The 15,857-nt window shown below is 47.4% G+C and overlaps 1 protein-coding gene across 1 annotated transcript in view; it reads left to right on the top strand.

Annotated features, from left to right (window-relative positions):
* Nucleotides 1–15,857, top strand: part of LOC138638129 (probable cation-transporting ATPase 13A4) — a 285,554-nt gene that overhangs the window by 150,960 nt on the left and 118,737 nt on the right. The window lies entirely within an intron of this gene.

Below are 15,857 nucleotides of genomic sequence, written 5' to 3'. Positions count from 1 at the left end.
ACAAACGCCTAGGGGGGGGGGGGACAGGTCCCCTTACATTTTAGTTGTGCCAGCGTGGCGGTCGCATGACACGTTGCCGGATACACAGCTGGGGATCAGCTGACGTTACTGAACCCCAATAACAGAGGAGCGACTGTTAACTGTGCACACAGCACTTCCAGGCACCAACTGGCGGTGTTAGAGCCCAGGGACAGCAGGAGGAGCAGATTGGAGGTATTGCCGCACACACAGCTGGGGATCAGCTGACGTTACTGAACCCCAATAACAGAGGAGCGACTGTTGACTGTGCACACAGCACTTCCAGGCACCAACTGGCGGTGTTAGAGCCCAGGGACAGCAGGAGGAGCAGATTGGAGGTATTGCCGCACACACAGCTGGGGATCAGCTGACGTTACTGAACCCCAATAACAGAGGAGCGACTGTTGACTGTGCACACAGCACTTCCAGGCACCAACTGGCGGTGTTAGAGCCCAGGGACAGCAGGAGGAGCAGAGGAACAGAGTGTAGGCCGAAGCCTGATTGGAGCAAGTTGAAAGGAAACCTTTAACCCCCCCCCCCAAGACGTTTGTAGCTGAAAGAGCCATGTTGTGCAGCACTAAGGATGCAAAAGGAAAAGGTTGCTCTTTTAATTATGCTCCTTGCAAACACCGAAGTAAACACTAAAAATGTGTCCCTTTATACCGTTAAACCGTTCCGGAGGTGCGAATTTCCTTCGTAATGGGACACAGCACAGCTGTCATTCCTATCCCCTTGATGCCGTGCGCTGCCTCCTCAGCGTTGTTTTAAGCTGTCACGGAGCCTGCGCTGTTCTGTTAGCCCTTGGCCATGCCCAATTAGCGCTGCCTGTCTTCTGACATAATTTGGTGTCAGGCTGTCAGTGCCTGTGCGTCCACGCTGCTCCAGATCCCACCTCGCAGTCTCATCTAACGTAATCCCACTGCGGGCCTTGGAACCATGGGCATGCACAGTGCATAACCTCGACTCTCACTCCCCTCCTTCCCTCTTCTTCAGACTGTGCGGTGTCACGGCCGTGGCATGCTAGGGATCAGCTGATGGCGCACAGTCTAAAGAAGGCGGAGGGAAATGAGCGAGAGCCCGAGGGGAAGATATGCACTGCGCATGCCCATGGATCCCAGGCCCGCAGTGTGACTCAATCAGAAGACACTGCGAGGCGGGATCTCGGGCACCGCGGCCGCACAGGCGCAGCCAGCCTGACACCAAATTATGTCAGAAGACAGGCAGCGCAAATAGGGCAAGCCCAAGGGATAACAGAACAGCGCAGGCTCCGTGACAGCTTAAAACAACGCTGAGGAGGCAGCGCATGGCACCAAGGGGGTAGGAATGACGGCTGTGCTGCGTCACATTACGAAGGAAAGTCCCAGCTCCGGGACGGTATAACGGTATCAGTGAACACATTTTATAAGTGTTAAGTTCTGCGTGTGCAAAGAGCTAAAAAAAAAGAGCTACCTTTTCCTTGTGCAGCATTACTGCTGCACAAGATGGCTCTTTCAGTAACAAACGACGGGGGGGGGGGGGGACAGGTTCCCTTACATTTAGGTTGTTGTGCCAGCGTGGCGGTCGCAGGACACATTGCCGGCTACACAGCTGGGGATCAGCTGACGTTACTGAAACCCAATAACACTGGGTCGTATGTTTTTACTGTGCAGCCTGCACTTCTGAGCCGCAACTGGCGGTGTTGGAGCCCAGGAATAGCAGTTCAGGTGGTAGAAAGATGAACACAGCAGGAGACCTGGATGACACCCAATTACTTAATCAGGCAGAGGAGTGGCAAATTCCTGCGAGATCCAGGCCTGGTTCATTTTCAGGAAAGTAAGCCGGTCAACGTTATCGGAGGATAGTCGCATGCGACGGTCTGTTAGTACACCACCTGCGGCACTAAAGACACGTTCCGATAAGACACTAGCCGCAGGGCAAGCCAGCACCTCCAATGCATACTGGCTTAGCTCTGGCCATGTATCCAGCTTAGAGACCCAAAACTTGAACGGGGAAGAGCCGTCTGGGAGTACAGTAAGAGGGCAAGCCATGTAGTCTGTCACCATCTGACGGAACCATTGCCTCCTGCTGACTGGAGCCGCCGGTGATGGTGTAGACATTTGGGGCGGGCACACAAAAGTGTGCCAGAGTTGTGCCATACTGGGCTTGCCTTGGGCAGAGGCACTGCTTCTGCTCCCTCTTTGGGCAGAGCCTCCCCCACTGCCTCGACGCACTGAGCTGCTTTGTAAAGCACTAGCAGCACTCCTCTCAGTTGGACAGGAGAAGATGATGGAATTCACCAGTGTGTCGTGGTACTCCCGCAATTTACGCTCCCGGGTCAACGCAGGGATGAGGTTTTGGACGTTGTCCCGGTAGCGAGGATCGAGGAGGGTGAACACCCAATAATCAGGCATGTTGAGAATGTGGTCGATGCGGCGGTCGTTTCTCAGGCACTGCATCATGAAATCCACCATGTGCTGCAGAGTGCCAACCGGCCCAGAAACGCTGTCCCCTGCTTGAGACATGATCTCTGCCCGCTCGTCATCACCCCACCCTCGCTGTACACACTGACCACTGGACAATTGTGTCGCTCCCTCCTCTGGACGGAGCTCTTCCTCCTCCATTGACTCCTCCTCATCCTCCTCACAAATTGGCCCCTGCGTACCCCTTTGTGAGGAACCATGTGGCGCTGACTCTCCAGAAGCTGATGGAAAAGGTGACTCCTCATCCTCCACCTCTTCCACCACATCATCCCTTAACCCTTGCAAAGTTTGCTGAAGCAGGCAGATAAGGGGGACAGTCATGCTGACTAGTGCATCATCTGCACTTGCCATCCGCGTGGAATAATCAAAAGGACGCAAAACCTGGCAGACGTCCTTCATAGTGGCCCACTCTGTGGTTGTGAAGTCTGATCGGCGCTGACTGCGACTTCTTTGCGCCTGATGCAGCTGGTACTCCATAACTGCTTGCTGCTGCTCACACAACCGCTCCAACATATGTAACGTGGAATTCCACCGGGTAGGTAGGTCACATATGATGCGGTGTTCCGGAAGGCGGAATCGGCGCTGCAGAGCAGCAATGCGGGATCTGGCCAAGCTGGAACGCCGCAAGTGAGCACACTCTAGGCGGACCTTGTGCAGCAGGGCATCAAGATCCGGATAGTCCCTCAGAAAACTCTGCACAACCAAATTGAGCACATGTGCCAGACATGGGATGTGAGTGAGGTTGCCAAGGGCCAAAGCTGCCACCAGATTTCGGCCATTGTCACACACTACCATGCCTGGCTGGAGATTCGCTGGCAGTAACCACACATCGCTCTCCTGCTTTATGGCATTCCAGAGCTCCTGCGCTGTGTGGCTTCGATGCCCCAATGAAACTAGTTTCAAGACGGCCTGCTGACGTTTGGCCACGGCTGTGCTCATGTCGGTCATAGGTAAACGTTCACGGGTCCATGTGGGGGTGGACTGTGACGGATCCTGCAGAGAGGAATCAGAGGAACTGGTGTAAGAGGAGGAGTCGATGCGTACAGACTGGATTCCTGCAATCCTTGGAGTGGGCAGGACACGTCCTGCGCCACTCGCACGATCTGTACCTGGCTCAACAACATTAACCCAATGGGCAGTGAGGGAAACATATCGCCCCTGTCCATGCTGACTGGTCCACGCATCGGTGGTGAGGTGGACCTTGCTACTGACGGCGTTCAGTAGCGCATGTTTTATGTTTGCCTCAACATGCCTGTGCAGGGCAGGGACAGCCTGCCTGCTGAAGTAAAAGCGGCTGGGCACCTTGTACTGTGGGACTGCCAATGCCATCAAGTCACGGAAGCTGTCAGTCTCCACCAGCCTGAACGAGAGCATTTCCAGGGACAACAGTTTGGCAATGCCTGCATTCAGAGCCTGTGCTCGGGGGTGGTTGGCCGAGAATGCCCGCCTTTTCTCCCATGCCTGTACTACCGATGGCTGTAGAGTAGACTGGGAGTGTGAGGATGACTGGGAAGGTGGTGCTGTGGGTGGAATTACACAAGGTCTCTGGGAGGAAGCCAAACCAGCTGTGCGTGAGCTGGAGGAAGAGGCAACACGAGCTGAAGAGGTGGTAGCTGCCGCTGTTGGTTGGCCTACATCTTCAGTGTGTTTCTGTAACTCCACCGCGTGCCTGGTCCGCACATGTTTCCACATATTTGTGGTATTGAGGTTGCTGACATTTTTCCCTCTTTTTACTTTATGATGACACAGCTTGCATTTGACAAAACAAATGTCATCTGCAACTGTGTCAAAAAAGGACCAGGCACTGCAAGTCTTGGGAGCGCCCTTTTTGGCTTTGGAAAGAGACAGGCTCCTAACGGGTGCCAAAGTGGAGGCTACAGGCTCCGCAGTCTTCCCCCTCCCTCTCCCTCTTTGGCCCGTAAGAGGAAGCTCTTCCTCTGAGCTGCTCCCACCACCTTCCTGTTCCTCACGCCACGATGGGTCAAGGACCTCATCATCTCCACTACCCTCTGCCACCAACTGCTCCTCCTGGGTAGTCTCAGCAGCACAGTACGCACGAGAAAGCGGCACCTGAGTTTCATCATCAGATGCGTACTGCGCTGTGGTCACCGGAGGCACTGGCCCACCTGCCTCTTCAGAGTCAGAGAGAAAAAGGTGTTGGGCATCACTGCACACTGCCTCTTCTTCCATTTCTCCAATGCTGCTTGGCTGGCCCCCTGTTTCCAAGCCAAGAGATTCAGAGAACAGAAGTAGAGACGGCTCCTGTCCTGGGCTCTCTGACTGCCTGGCCAATTTGGCAGGTGGTGAAGAGACAGATGGCTGCTCTCCAGTGCTCTGTGCCTGAGAGGATGTGGCACTAACTGAAGTCGATGCCGAGGCGTTAGCTGCCATCCACCCGACAACGGCTTCAATTTGGTCTTCACGCAGCAGCGGTGCACGGCGCTCTCCGACAAAGCTGCGCATGAAGGACTGTTCCCTGCTGAAACTGAGTGACGACGAGTCACCGGCGCCCGCAGCAGGCACAGAATCACCACGTCCTCTCCCTGCTCCTCTCCCTGCTCCGCGCCCACGCCCACGTGCCTTACTCCCTGCCCTCTTCATCTTGGTTGACAGATAAAGATAAGCAGAAAAGTACTAAGGCCTTAGTGTGCTTATTCCTGTAATGCTCCTCCTAACAGGTGTAAGAAACACTAATGTTGTAAATTGTGGACTAAACTTTATTATTTTTCAAATGTGGCCTACACAAGTGTTAAGTTGTGTTTGGTGAACTTAACCTTTTTTTTGGTGCAGATCGGGCTACAGAGCTAGTTTAAATCACACGGAGACCGTGCAGACAGCCGTAAACGGCGCTGCAAGGCCAAAAAACCCTCCTCTAGGTTATCCTATATAGTGTTTTTCCACTATTTAGCTGGATACAAGTGGAAAGACACTAATAGGAATTTTTTTTTTCAAATTTTAAACTGGCTGCACTATTTGAAAAAAAGGAAATTGTTTTTCAAGGTATGAGGCAGTAACGCACCCTGAGCTGAATCCAACCGGCTATGGCTGCACACAGACTACAGGGCGAGCTGCGCTCACACAGAGACAGTGCAGACAGCCGTAAACGGCGCTGCAAGGCCCCAAAAAAACCCTCTAGGTTATCCTATGTAGTGTTTTTCCACAATTGAGCTGGAGACTGGTGGAAAGACACTAATAGGAATTTTTTTTTTTCTCAAATTTTAAACAGGCTGCACTATTTCAAAAAAAGGAAAATTTTTCTCAAGGTATGAGCCAGTAACGAACCCTGAGCTGAATCCAACCGGCTATGGCTGCACACAGACTACAGGGCGAGCTGGGCTCACACGGAGACCGTGCAGACAGCCGTAAACGGCGCTGCAAGGCCAAAAAACCCTCCTCTAGGTTATCCTATATAGTGTTTTTCCACTATTTAGCTGGATACGAGTGGAAAGACACTAATAGGAATTTTTTTTTTCAAATTTTAAACAGGCTGCACTATTTGAAAAAAAGGAAAATTTTTCTCAAGGTATGAGCCAGTAACGAACCCTGAGCTGAATCCAACCGGCTATGGCTGCACACAGACTACAGGGCGAGCTGGGCTCACACGGAGACCGTGCAGACAGCCGTAAACGGCGCTGCAAGGCCCAAAAACCCCCCTCTAGGTTATCCTATGTAGTGTTTTTCCACAATAGAGCTGGAGACTGGTGGAAAAACACTAATAGGAAATTTGAGAAAAAATGTGCAGCAGGCTGCACTAAGAGCAAAGAAGAACAACTGTGTGAGGCAGTGTGAACCCCCCCTGAGCTGAATACAACCGGGTATATGGCTGCACACAGACTACAGAGTGAGCTGCACACACACACACACACACAGAGACCTTGCAGAACGCTGTTAAAACAGCGCTGCAAGGCAAGAGCAAGGTGAACAGTGAAGAACACACAGCGTTTTGCTAAATTAGCCTTTGGAAAGGAAAATAAAGCAATTAGCAAGCTCAACTGGCCCTCAGTTAGAACACAGCGTCCTGTCCCTAACTGAAATCACAGCAGAGTGAGCGCAAAATGGCGGCAGCGCTTTTTTATAGTGCAGAGTGACATCATTTCAGCAGCCAATCCAAGCCTTGCCAGTACTTACATGCCCACCATGCTAAACAGGATGTGCCCACACTTTCATTCATTCCTCATTGGCTGCTGCGTTCAATTTGAATTCTGGGAACTTCCGATTCCGGTATCCGATACGCGGGAAGTATCGGAATTCAGTATCGGAATTCCGATACCGCAAATATCGGCCGATACCCGATACTTGCGGTATCGGAATGCTCAACACTACTCACTACTAATGTGTAGTAGTGTCTGCAGGGGAACGTAGCATCGTAGACTTGCAGTGTTGCGCCCCCTGCTGGCATAACCTCATATGAACTCTAGCGTGGGAATTTTTCTGAATATTTTCTCACGCTACAGTTCATATGAGGTTATGCCAGCAGGGCAAGTCTAGGTAGCTACATTCCCCTGCATTCCATTCATTCACCAGTTTTTACAGGCAGAGGCAACAGCTGCAGGCTCCTGCTTGTACAATTATTTAACCCCTTCAGATGGATTTACTTACAATAGCAAGGTGACATTAACCCTTTATTACCCCATATCCCACTGCTACAGGGGAGTGGGAAGAGAGAGGCTAAGTGCCAGAATAGGCGCATCTTACAGATGTGCCTTTTCTGGGGTGGCTGGGGGCAGATGTTTTTAGCCGGGGGGGGGCAATATCTATGGACCCTCTCTAGGCTATTAATATCTGCCCTCAGTCACTGGCTTTCCCACTCTGGCAGAGAAAATTGCGAGGGAGCCCTTTATTTTAACAGCTAGAGCCACAAAATTTTGCACACACACACTTCTAACATTAGTAGTGAGGAATATGTAAAAAATAAGGGATATGAAATGGTTTACTGTATGTAAACCATGTCTCATATCCTGTCGGGTTTAGGAAGGAGATAGCAAAAGCCGGTAATTGAACCACCGGCTTTTCTGCTATCTAGCGCTGTATTAAGTGTAAATGTAAATATATAAATGTGTCTCACTGATATATATATATATATATATATATATATATATATATATTTACACGAATATTTAAGCCCATGGATCCATTCTATGTCCATTTTGCAAGCAGGCGAGAAAATCTCCGTACGGATGCCATGCGGATGACACACGGATAATTTTTGGAGAAAAAATCGCATCCTCGCATTGAATACGGATCAATGTTAAGGAGCTTTTCTGCGTATTACGGCCGTAAAAAACAGAGCGTATTTCCCTACGCTAAGTGTGACGCTGGACTTTAGGTGAGGTCATGCTTCCACTTCTGAAGTCTGTTTAATGTTAGTTGTCAGTGATCAATCTGCAGCACTCACTATTTCCAGAATTCTTTCACAGTCTTGTCTGTCTTTAAGGATATGTACATCTGTCAGATGCCGGCATACCTGCTCAACTTTAAAGGAGCAGATACTTTAGGAAAACCCTGGCGATGTTTTTCCTGAAGCCTCTTCTTTGTTGTCTTACTCTTTATTTATCCTGTAGCTTTGCTGCAGACTTTTTTTTTTATTTTAATTCTATACGAAACATAATGGCGGCTTCCTAGCGGAACTCACCTTAAAAATGATCAGGTTACTTCTTTTAGTTTCTTTGCGACTTTAGAGCCTGAAGTGATTGAAAGACGTTACAAAAGATGGATCATATGCACAGCAAGTTGTTTTGACATTGTTGTGCATATGTTCAATATTTTTAACATTTATTGAGTACTTTTTGAGGCAAGTTCCATGCGGAATCTGCCTGAAGAATACACCATATGCACATACCCTTAACTGGTTCTATTTTTGTGTTAGGACTGAATAGCTCTCCCACCCTCTGGAAACTCTTATCTATCCTTCAGGCTTTACCTTTTGGTTGGCTGTGCTAAGTCACACACTGCCAAACTATTGTTTACTGTTAAGCTTTTATGTCCGAACCCCTTTCAAAATGGGATTCTGGTGTATGTGCCAACAGGGCCATTGACTATAATTGTACATAATTTTAAGGTGCATGCATCTACTGGAAGCAGACACCCAGTTGCAGTCCACTATGTCTGTGTGCTTTCCTCTAGTAAGTGTATACACCCGAATCCTGTTTTTTGGGACGCAAGCCCTGACCGGACCACTGAATGTGAGGAAAAACGTAGTGTGAAAGGGGCCTTACCTGGGTGGTCATTAACATGAATAGACCGCATAGAATGCTCCCCTGTTATGACCTTTTGGTTAGGACAATAATGGACTTGGTGGTTAAGAGCACACGGAATGACCTGATAGCTACTAATAATACAGAACAAGCTCTGAGACGTGGGAACTCTGCTGACCGCAATCCCTAATCCTATCACACACACTAGAAATAGCCGTGGATTGCTCCTAACGCTCCCTATGCAACTCGTCACAGCCTAAGGAATTGGCTAGCCCTAAAGATAGAAAAATAAAGCCTACCTTGCCTCAGAGAAATTCCCCAAAGGAAAAGGCAGCCCCCCACATATGACTGTGAGTTAAGATGAAAATTACAAACACAGAGATGAAATAGATTTAGCAAAGTGAGGCCCGACTTAGGCTACGTTCACATTAGCGTCATGCGACGCTGCGTCGCCGACGCAACGCACGACGGATCGGAAACGCACGCAAAAACGCACCTTTTTTGACGCAAGCGTCGGACGGATGCGTCGTAAAATGCAGCGTTTTTTGTGCGTTTTTGTTGCGTTTTTACAAAAAACGCAGCGTTTTACGACGCATGCGTTGTCAAACAATGATTATATCTTTACACACAATTTAGTGTCTAGACACTAGATAACACCACCAATGAATAGAAGAGGGTGGGTCTAGTGTCTAGACAATAGATAATGCCACCAATGGGTAGATGAGGGTGGGAATTAATGTAATAGTGGTATATACCCCGACATAGATTATTTCCAACCATACAGCATCAGGATGGAGCGTACCATGGAGAGTATCTACCTCAATTTTGAGCTGGAATTAGCCCTTGCTATTGCTTATGCTATTGCCTGTCATGAACAGAGGAAAAGAGACAAACTACGGAGAAGGAGTCGTCGGCGTTTTTGGCTACACCCTATAGTGGAAGTCCGAGAGAGTCGTGGAGCCTACCATTGTCTGTTTGGTGAATTAAATGAGAACCAGGAGAAATACTTCGACTACACCAGGATGTCACAAAACAGCTTCCGATATCTGCTGCGTCTGGTGGAAGGAAGCATTTCCAGGCAGGACACGCAGCTCCGTAAATCGATTTCCCCCGAGGAACGTCTGCTGGTGACTCTACGGTACGTAATGCAATGTGAAGGATTTATATGTTCTTGCTATTTTTTAAAGTAATGTGTTTTGCTATTGTGGGGTGGGGGATTGTAATTATGAATGAAAAATTTTTTCAAATCAATTTAATTAATTACATTTATTTATTTTTCTTCTTGTCAGTTTCCTTGCTACCGGAGAGACATTGAGATCACTGCATTTCCAGTTTCGGATTGGAGTCTCCACACTGTCTGGTATTATTGCCGACACATGCCGCGCATTGTGGGACAACCTCCGGGAGAAATTTTTACCCATCCCTACAAGAGAAATATGGCAGGCCAACGCCCAAAAATTCGAACAAGTGTGTTCTTTTCCTAACTGTATTGGAGCCGTGGATGGGAAGCACATTAGGATTACCAAGCCTTCAAGAAGTGGATCTCTTTTTTTTAATTATAAAAAATACTTTTCCACCGTGCTGATGGCAATTGCAGGTGCGGACTGCAGGTTTCTCGCTGTGGACATTGGAGCGTTTGGCCGTGCAAATGATTCACGGACATTTAAGGAGTCTGATATGGGCCGAAGATTGTACAATAAATTTTAATTTCCCCCATCCACGACCTCTTCCCAACACCGAAGGCCCGGCCCTGCCATTTGTTGTTGTTGGGGATGAGGCTTTTCAAATGAGTGGCAACCTACTTAAACCGTACTCCAGTCGGGGGTTGGACCGCACCAAAACTATATTTAATTATAGACTGTCCAGGGCCAGAAGAACTGTGGAGTGCGCCTTTGGAATCCTTGTCTCCAAATGGCGTATCTTAGGATCCGCTATAAATTTGAAAATTGAGACAGTGGATGAGGTGGTGAAGGCGTGTGTGGTTCTCCACAATTTTATTATTGATAAAGAGAGAGTCAACGTGGAACTCGATGAACCCATACCAAATCCATTGCCTGATTATCAAGATCATCCTCTGCGGACAACTGTGGAGATTGCTCATATGAGGGACCAATTTGCTGCATACTTTGTTTCAGATGTTGGCCGTGTTTCATGGCAAGATCATATGGTTTAATTCTTCTTGTTATTATGATGTCATGTAAACACTGTGGAGTCCATTTCATTTAACCATCCTATAATGTCCCCTGATTGTCTAATGCGTTGTGTTTTGAAATAAAGTTCTTGTGCCTTTCCGTTTTCAAAAAACAAATCTCCCATACGTTTTTCCATAGTAATAGTAATAAAATCCAATTTTATTGAAAGTAATGCGTGTCCCACAAAATTTGTGTGTTCTATAGTTTTGACGTATAACATAATCGGCTCCCACCTTGTCAACCATTTTTAATCCTGCAGACTATTTGCATATGGAACCTGGCTTTACAAGGAGGGAGACGATCATGTTTGCAAAACTCTACAGAGTTAACACTATTGTACTCAGGATGCTATAAATCGTCCAGAGTCAAATAGTGGCGACACTGTGAACATTGCTACCACCTCACCTGACCAATATTCTTAATGTACATTAATAAAACTATTATCCAACGAGACCGACAAGTGATACGACCGGACCGTGATCGTTGTTTATTTGTAGCGTGGTTGCTGGAGAGCTGTCACACAGACAGCTCTCCAGCGACCAAAAAAGAGCAAGTCCCCGTGTTATGGCCGCACTCACGATGTTTACCATTGTAAATGTAATTTTAAAAAATACAAAAAACCCTTACATTCCGGTGTGTGACACGTCCATCGCCGTCAGCTTTCCGTACTGTGCCAGCCCTAAAGCACAGCACAGCGTTTATTATTAAGTCAACGGTGTGCTCTGCTTTACGGGCGGGAATCACAGTGTCAGTCAGTGCGGAAAGATGACGGCGAGGGACGTGGTTGACACCTTTTTATATTTGTGGGGTATTGTTCACATTTTATTTGAGTGTTTAAAACACTGCGCTAGTAACCCAATATTCCCTTGTTTAAAACAAAGACATCGCTGGATCGGTGTCAAACACGCCGATCCAACAATGACAGCGTGTGACCAGTTACCCCAAAAAATTCCAAATCATTCGCTGACACAGCAGGGGCCTAATCGTTTTACGATTTCAGAAAAGATGACGTCGGTTACACACAAAAACCAACTTTATCGATACTGAAATCGTTGTGTGATGGTACATTTTAAACTTGACATATTGAGCAATGCTGTTTGTGTTTGTAACATCTGATAGTACAATGAGCGACAGCCCTATAAAAAAATGAAAAAAAAATGTGAAAAAATATTGTCAGACATTGCACATCAGGTGTTACAAAGACAAGATTTGTGTATACGGCGCAAGGTGTGATTTGGTGCAAACTTTATTTGAGACAATAAAAACAATTTTTTTTTTTAAAAATATAAAATTTATTTAGGGACACAAAAAAAAAAGGAATGGGAAATGTTAGGGGGTATCAACATCAGCGATTAAAGGGGATTGATATCCCCCACTTTTTGGGGGTGTTGAGGAGACCGAGGAGGAGGACGAGGGGGAGGAAGCAGCATAGTCTATCACACTAGACGGGATGCCGACATCAATCCAGTCAGTTGATGGTGGCGAGACTGCCAAAGCAGGAGGTGAGGGAGGAGGAGGGACGACCAGTGTCCTTGGCTGGCTACTCCGGCTCCGGGTAGATCCAGTCTGTGATGGTGTACTCCTTGTAGACCCAGGCTGGGTACTGGGTGTACTCCGTGTAGACCCAGCCTGGGTACTTGGTGTGCTCCGGGTCGACCCAGGCTGTGTTCTGGTGGTAGTTTTGGGAGCAGCCATAGCCAAGGTCGTAGTGCTTGTCGTCGTCGTCGTCTTCTTCTTTTTTTGCCTCCTCTCTCCCTCTGGGTGTGGGTCGGCTTCCCGTCTGTGTGCCCTTGAAGGCCTGTCATGCTCTGAACTTTGGGGCTCTGTTCTGTGGTGGCGGTGGCGGTGGCCCTCGGCACGCGGAGCTCTGTGGTGGTGCTCTGCAGCAGGAGTCGGAGTCATGGCAGCCAGCGATGGTACTGCGGGCACATTTGTCGCTGACTGCATGACCCGAGCCTGCTGCAGAGCAGTGACATATGCATTATTGCAGCCCTGCATGACCGAAATCTGGAGTTCCGGCGTAAGATGTTCAACCATGCCCTTGTGAATGGCACTAAAAAAAATGTTTGGCCGGCCTCGAGAGATCCGTTTTGATGTTTTCAAGACCCCGTTCGATATTGGACATTTTATCGCACAGCGCCTTGAAACCATTCTGAAATACGGTGCTCAAATGTAAAAATTCGGGCATGACCGCCCTGTCCAAGGCCCGCTGACGCTGTCGGGAAGACCCGAAGGAAGGAACGCCAGAGGCCTCGGCCAGGGGAACATCTGATGGACCGGCTGCCGGTTCGCCAGATTGTGGTGGTGCAGACCTGCTCTCGCTGTGGGATGGCTGCGACAGTTCAGATGGCGCTTCACAAAGGACCGCTCCAGAGGGTCGGACAGCCTCGCGGGTGCTGCTGTATGTTCTGTGAAAACATAATGAAACCATTAGTATACTAAATATCACATTTCACATGCGTCATTAATTAACTTTACCGCCAGGTATCCATTGCCGCCATTAATATTAACCTATTTTTAATATTGACACTGCATATGCACCATCAATATTAAAAAAAAATGCATTTATTTAATTACAAATAGTCACCCATGGTTGCGGTTTGTAACGCCAGACAATTATGCTTACGTTGGAACTGCCATGACGTCACGGTCATGTGACCGAGACAACATCACAGGTCCTGCGAGCTGAGCAACCATGGGAACATAACCTGCCTTGCAGTTGAAGGTATGACGTGTCTATTATATTTTAATTTTTTGTGTATAAAAAATCTGGGATACAACTGGATGGGCACTATACTACTCCACTATGAAATATTGCTTGGGCATGGCCAATCTACTATCTTTCTGTTTTCTGTATACTTATGATTTCAGGGAAATTACTAGTAAGTCAAGCTCTCCATTGTAGTAATCACAGAAGGGAGCCGCTGTGTCAAGTGTGAGAAGACCAGAAATGAATAAAAAATTCGAGGTCAACGAGGCGTGAAAAGTAAAAAATAAATACTTTATTCACTTCAATCAGAAGCAGAGGATGAAACATCTGCACAATACAATAAAAACACTATCTACGCGTTTCAGGTCGGATGTTCCCTGTCACCTGAAACGCGTAGATAGTGTCTATTGTATTGTGCTGATGTTTCATCCTCTGCTTATTATTGAAGAGGATAAAAGTATGTATTTTTTACTTTTCACGCCTCGGTGAGCTTTCCTTTTTACTTGCCAAAATAACTGGCTGGGCAATAAGCTACGTGGCTGGAATATAGTAGGTGAATATGCATGTTGTAAAAACTAGGTGTGTGCATAGGTACTATACTTACTCTCTGCTTTCAAGGACCGGTCGCAAGAACTGCAGTATACGGTTGTACTTGTACACCGAGGTCCTTGAAGCGGCAGCACCACTACGGCTCTGTCCCTCCTTTTTCAGGCCCCTCCTGAAGCGGTCCTTCATGGAGCGCCATCTGGTCCTCAATTGTTTAACTGTGTATAAATTAAAAAAATAAAAAATGTTTTAGAGAATATATTGAAAACGATTACGCAACCGTGTGCAATACCAATAGAAGACATCACAGACGGTTGTGTAATCCTGGCATGATGGGTCACAGCAGCATTTTGGAAATACTTACGGAAACTAGCTTTGGCCTTGGGGGAAGCGCTGTCGAAGCCATCCCACAGCGATTGTGCCACCTCTAACCACAGACGCCGCAATATGCCCTGGTCCGCGTGCCGGGGGTCACGGCTGTCCCACAATGGGCCCCGTGCTTCTATGGATGCCACCATCAGGTCAATATCCAGTGGTTCATCCAGGGCCCGTTGTGAAACCTAGAATAAAAGGAAAATATTAATGTTTGCAAGAAAAAAAAAGAGTTGTCCCTACCTCCTCCACCGCCACCTACCACAAACACCACCACCCCCTCCCACCACCCCCCATACCCGCAAAAACAAAAAAAATTACAGAAAAAAAATGAATAGGTTTGAAATAAAAACTTACTCACCGTCCTGCAACCACAGCTTGGCCCCGTGGTCCCTGCTCCTGCTCCCTCTGTTCCTCCTGGTTCTCCTCCTCACTTGAAGAAGCCTGCAAAATAGTTTACCAAAAAGTTGAGTGACCCATCTACAAATGACAGCGAATATAGTAAGCAATAGTAGATCATGTACTCACCGGACTCGTCAGCGGTGGGGTGTTGCTGGTATCGCTGGCCATAATGCAATTCTGATTCTGAAAAAAAAAGCAAAATAACATTGATCCTATGCTCCTATGCACAATCCAGCAATATATAAAAAAAAAAACATTTTCATTTCAACCACAAAAAACATTGCACTCCAACTGAACTAACGCTGAGCAAACAACACTGCCACATTGATTAAAAGAAACAATGGCAGAGACAACCCAATGCCAAAGTAAACAAAAGCCTAAAGATAAGAAAACTAATCTACAACAGACCCTATGTAGTAATCCCAAAAGAGTATTTTTTTTTTTGTTTAAAAAGTACAGTATGCATGGAGAAACCCAAAAAACACAATAGATTTTTGAAAGGTAAAAATTATCAACCCCCAAAAATTAAGGGCAGAAACATTAACACACCATACATTACAATAAATCCAACAGGGACGGATACAATATAAAAGGCCATACAACGCCATACATCACAACCAGAAACATACAACAATGTCTAACCTGTTATGGCTGGCAATCAGGCAACACAGCGTGCAGTAATCAGCGCACATACAGAGATCTGGCAATAACCAAAAACAATAGGACGAGCTCTGAGACGTGGAATCTCTGTAGACTGCAGTACCTGATCTATCCTCACACAACTATAAGCAGCAGTGGATTGCGCCTAACAACTACCTATGCAACTCGGCACTGCCTGAGGAGCTGACTAGCCTGAAGATAGAAATACAAGCCTGACTTACCTCAGAGAAATACCCCAAAGGAATAGGCAGCCCCCCACATATAATGACTGTTAGCAAGATGAAAAGACAAACGTAGGAATGAA

The sequence above is a fragment of the Ranitomeya imitator genome, chromosome 5, assembly GCF_032444005.1.
Source record: "Ranitomeya imitator isolate aRanImi1 chromosome 5, aRanImi1.pri, whole genome shotgun sequence".
Lineage (NCBI taxonomy): Eukaryota > Metazoa > Chordata > Amphibia > Anura > Dendrobatidae > Ranitomeya > Ranitomeya imitator.
The sequence above is the reverse complement of the archived record's forward strand: the minus strand, read 5'-3'. Positions and strand labels throughout refer to the sequence as shown.